We start from the raw sequence: 6,000 nt of genomic DNA, 5'->3' as shown, positions 1-6,000 counted from the left end.
GCCCGCGAAGCCCCGGACCCCCGGCGCCGGAGCCCGGAGCTGCAACCGAGCCCCTCCGCGCCGTGGGCGCCGAGCCGAGGCGAGCGCGCGTGGGCCTTGCGGCCAGGGTGGGGCGGAGGCGCGCCGTGACTCAAGCGGTCGCACCCCCAGGGAAGAAGCGGCACCCCTGGCCGAGCCGGGCGAGGGGCTGCGCCCGCCCGCAGGGCGCATGCGCGCTGCCGAGAGGCTCCCGCTCCCTCCCCGCCCACCTCTCCCTCCTCCCCCTCCCCCACCACTCCCTCCTCGCCACTCTTCCCTTCTCCTCGCCAGCGGGGAGCTGAAGTTGGGCGGATGGCAGCAAACCGGCTCCGCTAGAGGACCGAGCAGCTCAGCCTCGCGCCCCCGGACCCATCGGTGCGCTGCCCACACCTCCAGGCGACTGGGTAAGATGTTGCCTCTGATACCGAGCGGTGCTAAGTAAATGACATCAAAATGTCTGCTCTGCACCGATGGATGAATCTTTTAAAGGTGTGGGGGGGGGTGCGGAGGTGAAGGAATGAGGGGGCGGAGAGTGCAACTGCCTGTGCCCGGGCGGGGCAGTCAGCCGGCGCGGGGGTCTCGGCGCTGCCCGCGGCGCCGCGGGAGGAAGCCCGGGCCGCGCCGCTGGTTTGGGAAGTTGGATCCCGCGTTGCAGCCTCTGCGCGGTCCGCTCGTCGCCCTCCGGCTGCTGCGGACCAGCTGGGCGAGTGTCCTGCCGGCCCAGGGAACCTTCAGTCGGGTCCCCGGCGGAGAGCTGGGCGCCTTGGGGATCCGGCAGCGAGGGCCGGGGGCGGCGGGAGACCCCACGGGGCGCGGGGACCTGCCGATTGGGGTGGCTGTTTGTTAGAAAACCGAATGTGAAATTAACAGTGTCCAATCGACCGATCACCTCGGGGTGGTATTTTCTCTTGCTTCACCTTTGGGAAAATGCAGGTGGTGAAGGTGTGAGCCAAAGGGGGTGCAAAAATGCATACCTTGAGCATCGATAAAATATCGGAGGTGTGTGGGTAGGGGGCGGGGGCCTCTTTTGTTCTTTCCCCTCCCTCTGGTCGGAGGGAAGGGAGTTCTAGTGTGCACGGCTTGAGGTAGGTTTCACAGCCTTCGAGGGGGCGAGGAGGTGGAACGCCTGCCAACCCCCTAGCCGCTGCCCGGGTGGGTGTATCCGAGGCTCTCTTGCTAGAGGTGATGATGATTCTTTTCATTATCGATAGAATTACAGTTTAACAGCGGCTTACCCGCCAGCCTTCCTCCTCTCCCTCTTCTCGTGCTGCGGCAGAGGCTGGGTGCAGACACTCGGCCGTTTCCTCTACTCCCTACCTCCCTTTCTCTGTGAAAAATGTCGGAGGACTTGAGGATGGCGGAGAGACAGAGCTGGCCTCGGCAGCCGCGGAGGGGAGATGCTCCTCGCGAGCGGGAGGCTGCTGGCAGGGCGTCCCGGGCAGCCCGCGCAGCCTCAGGAGTCGCTGGGCTCCTGGAGACAGAGCAAGGGTCGCCCGGCCAAAAAGATGCCAGCCGTGCGGGGACCCGCCCTGCGCCCCGGGGCACCCACTCACCTGGGACAATCTCGGTCGCTCCGGCAAGACTGATCCTGGCTCCTGGCATAGTAGTTTTCCTAACCACTCTGACCCTTCGATAAACGTTTCCTTACTTAAAAGAGTCACTTGAAGGTTTGTCTAGAGAACTTTGCAATCTTCCCACAGTTGTTTCTTTTTCTTTTTAAAAATCGTTTTACAGCCAGACTATTTCCATCATGGGGTGGCTATCACAAACAATAGAGAGAAATCTTGTAGTTGGATTCCCATTTAGCATAAGCGTTTCTGAGACTGCCATCTGCATTTCCGGCGTTCATACATACTGGTTTTCCTGGTGATGAACCCTCTGAAAATCATTTAATTGGAGAAATGAGAAACAATTTTCACCCCTGTAATGAAAAATAATGTTTTTCTCTCGGTTTCATAGCTGCTAGACATTATGTGTGTTTAATACTTTTGAAAGCTGTGGAACACTTTGGGTAAATTGTATTTGTTTCTAAAATCCTTTGTGGCAACAATAGCAGGTATCTATGAAATATACACTTTGCACTGATATCTAATGAAAAGGTGGTTTGTACTCATAAATTCAAATGAATGAGCAGTTTGACCTCCTCCAGTTACTATTATTAAGCTGTTTCTTCTGTTAACAAGAGCTAAAACAGTAATTAGCACACTCATGGGAGAGGAGACTTATTCACTATTTTAATAATCTTAAAAACTATATTTAAAGACATCATGGTAGGATAGTTTATTTACAGTTTTTAGAAATGAGAAAACAAGTGTTTATCACTACAAAGGATTAGATGGTATCATTTATTAAATAAGATGAATCGCCATGGCAATGGCACCTGATCTCAGAGCCGTGGGCACTCATCCTTCCTCCTGAATTTGTAGTCTGAAAGATTAAGAGAACCACCTAATTTACAGAACAAACCACATAAGGTGTCTGTTGTGGCAGATTCTACCCTTTTTGCTCTGGTTCCTCAACTACTCCTTGGTGTTCAGTGGCCACAGAAGGGGATTAACAAGGAGGTTAATTTGCTCTTCCTGTTCGTTAATAAGGCGTCCATTTTCCTGCTCACATAGATATCTCTCTGCTTTTAGGGATCTTCCTACAGGGTCCTAATTTATTTGAACTCATAATGTTGAAAGTCTAAGTCATTATCATTTCTATGGACTTCGTATAATTTTTAATAATAATAATTAAAAAAAAAAAACCAAAACATTCCTTAACATTTCTTACCACTAGGGCTAGGAGCTTTGAAGAAAAGGAGACATGTACATGTCACCCACATGACATTATTATAACAGCCAAATCTAAAACTAAATTGATAAAAATTCTGGTTGACTCACAGACTAAAAAGCAAGAAAGCATTTACCTGTTAACTTACAGTTGTAGAGATAGTGGCCTTCATAGTAGAAGCCCATTTGCTGCAAGGCATGGGCTTTTCTGGAAAAGTGAAAGGTGGACGTGGATAAGGAAATGTGGAGCGAAGATGGACGGGAACCCATCCAACGGCATTTCTGCTGAGAAGCCTTTTTCTGATAGTGCATCTCTGCTAACTTAACAAGGAAAATATTGCACCACCCAGAAGGGCAAATGCAAGGACCACTGTATACCCAGTGGAGGAGAATAATTCTATGTGATGTTAAAAAGCATTTTATTTCATCTGATTACTACAGGTAGAGTATAAGCATGAATTCATTGTAGAGGCTTAAAACTGTATGACATTTCCAGGGGGTGTCCTGGATCCTCGGAAATATTATACGTTTTTATGGAAGGCTTAAAGAAATAAAAGTGTCCTTAGATGTAAGTAGCTAGGTCGTTGCTTTTTGTTTGTTTGTTTTTGTTTTGTTTTTTTTTGCGGTACGCGGACCTCTCACTGTTGTGGCCTCTCCCGTTGCGGAGCACAGGCTCCGGACGCTCCAGCTCAGCGGCCATGGTTCACGGGCCCAGCTGCTCCACAGGCATGTGGGATCTTCCCGGGCCGGGGCATGAACCCGTGTCCCCTGCATCGGCAGGCGGACTCTCAACCACTGCGCCACCAGGGAAGCCCTGCCAGGACGTTTGATATTAGATTGATAGATACTCTCACCCTCACTATCTCTTCCCATCTCCGCTTACCCCCCAAAGACTTCTCTAATATCCAAAGAAATTCCTTTATACTGTTATTCCTGCTGTGGTGCCGATACCTAGCACAATATCTGGCAAAAGGCAAGTGTTAAATAAGAACTTATTCAATTAATAAATTTTGCAGAACTGGCATGGTTCACAGAAGACTTCCAAGATTTTTACATTTTTTTTTAGAAGCGTGATCATATTCATTATCAAATATACTACATCTTTGGAGGAAACCATTTTTAGAATTGTCACTTTGTGAATATGCATGTTTTTCCTATAATATTTCTATTGTTGATCTGTTTCCAAACAAAGTTTAAATTACCTGTGGGCAGGCATGGACATGATGAACATGAGCTTTGGGTCAAGTTGACCTTAGCTTTTGTCCTGGCTCCTCCATTGAATAGCTCTGTCGCCATGGTCAAGTTACTTACCAGCTCTGAGCCTCAGTTTCTTCAGATATAACAGCAGGGATAGAGACCCATTTCCTAAGATGTTTACAAGCATAAATGTGGTGCAATGTGTATAAAGTGCTGAACATGGGCCTCGCATGTTTCCCAATATCTAAAGAACCGCTATTGAACATATGGGGAAATTTACCACAGGTTCGTTTCCTATGAATAAGTGGGACATTTTTTAAAGAATTAGAATCATATTGTAGAGCTTCATACTTGCTTTTTTAAACAATTGACATTACTTTGTTGACATTTCCCAAGAAATTGGAATTGGTATTTTTAATATAATTTAGTGACTGCAAAATAATTCACCTTATAGCTGTCAATTTATTTGGCTATTCTTTCTTTTTTGAATGTTGACATTATTTACAATATTTCACTGTTTTAACTGATGTGCATCCTAAGGCGTAGGCTTTGTCTGCATATCTATGGCATTTTTTCCTTTAGGCTTGCTACTTAGAACATCTAGTTCTCACCAACAAAATATCATCTTTTAAAAACTCTTTGCTGGGCTTCCCTGGTGGCGCAGTGGTTGAGAGTCCGCCTGCTGATGCAGGGCACACGGGTTCGTGCCCCGGTCCGAGAAGATCCCACATGTCGCGGAGCGGCTGGGCCCGTGAGCCATGGACGCTGAGCTGGAGCGTCCGGAGCCTGTGCTCCGCAACGGGAGAGGCCACAACAGTGAGAGGCCCACGTACCGCAAAAAAAAAGAACAAAAAAACCTCTTTGCTAAATCTAAATGCCAATGGACAGATGAATGGATAAAGAAGATATGATACATATATATAATGGAATATTACTCAGCCATAAAAAGGAATGAAATTGGGTCATTGGTAGAGATGTGGACGGACCTAGAGTCTGTCATGCAGCGTGAAGTAAGTCAGAAAGAGAAAAACAAATATCGTATATTAACACATATATGTGGAATGTAGAAAGATGAACCTATTTGCAGGGAAGGAATAGATACGCAGACATAGAGAACAGACATGTGGACATGGGTGGGGGGGAAGGGGAGTGTGGGATGAATTGGGAGATTAGGTTTGACATAAATACACTACCATGTGTAAAATAGATAGCTAGTGGGAACCTGCAGTATAACACAGGGAGCTCAGCTCCGTGCTCTGCGATGACCTAGATGGGTGGGATGGGGGGGAATGGAGGGAGGTCCAAGAGGGAGGGGATATAGGTATACATATAGCTGATTCACTTCATTGTACAGCAGAAACTAACCCAACATTGTAAAGCAATTATATGCCAATAAAAAATAAATAAAAATTAAAAAATTGTGCTAACTTGATAGATGAAAATGATTTTTCAAATTTTTAATTCCTTGGTTACTAAGAATGCTGATAACTTTTTTGACACGCTTATAGCCATTTCTTTTTTTTGTCTCAAAGATCGCTTGTTCAAGTCTTCTGCCCATTTTTCCATTGTATTCTGAATGATTTTATTATTTGAGTGCGAATGTTAATTTTAAAAGACAAGGCAAAAGCAAAGAAAGGAAATGCTTAGTGACAAAGAAGACACGTGGCAAAGACTACAGAGATCTTTGTGGTTGAACGGCTCTAGCTCAAATGGAGTGGCACAAACATTACCAAAGGCTGGAGATGGATCAGCCACAGCATTAGGGCTGCTATGTTGTCCATAACATACTGCCACCTGCCACCATGCTGGGGCCTTCCAAAGTGCACAGTTCCTTTTACTAGTTGAGGTCTGTCATTTTTCTGTTTGGGTACTATGCACACACACTCACACCTTACTAACAAGAAGCATGTACATCACATGACAAGCTCTCAGATTTTCATTGATTATTTCTGCCAGTTTTGAGTTTTCCTGAGATAAATGAGATTGAAAGGAAATATGGGAGTAGATGGAG

The 6,000-nt window shown here is 46.8% G+C and overlaps 1 protein-coding gene across 1 annotated transcript in view; it reads left to right on the top strand.

The window, feature by feature from the left end:
• Nucleotides 1-290: 290 nt before the first annotated feature.
• The window catches only part of RGS17 (regulator of G protein signaling 17), an 87,935-nt gene continuing 82,225 nt past the window's right edge, over nucleotides 291-6,000 (top strand). The window contains exon 1 of the mRNA XM_022559674.3: nucleotides 291-422. The gene's annotated coding sequence lies outside the window, so the exon portion shown is untranslated. The remainder of the gene's footprint in view (nucleotides 423-6,000) is intronic.

The sequence above is a fragment of the Delphinapterus leucas genome, chromosome 12 (genome assembly GCF_059928025.1).
Source record: "Delphinapterus leucas isolate spDelLeu-1000000601 "Yukka" chromosome 12, BTC_Dleu_Yukka2, whole genome shotgun sequence".
Classification (NCBI taxonomy): domain Eukaryota; kingdom Metazoa; phylum Chordata; class Mammalia; order Artiodactyla; family Monodontidae; genus Delphinapterus; species Delphinapterus leucas.
Note: the sequence above shows the minus strand (reverse complement) of the source record. Positions and strands in the feature narration are given on the sequence as shown.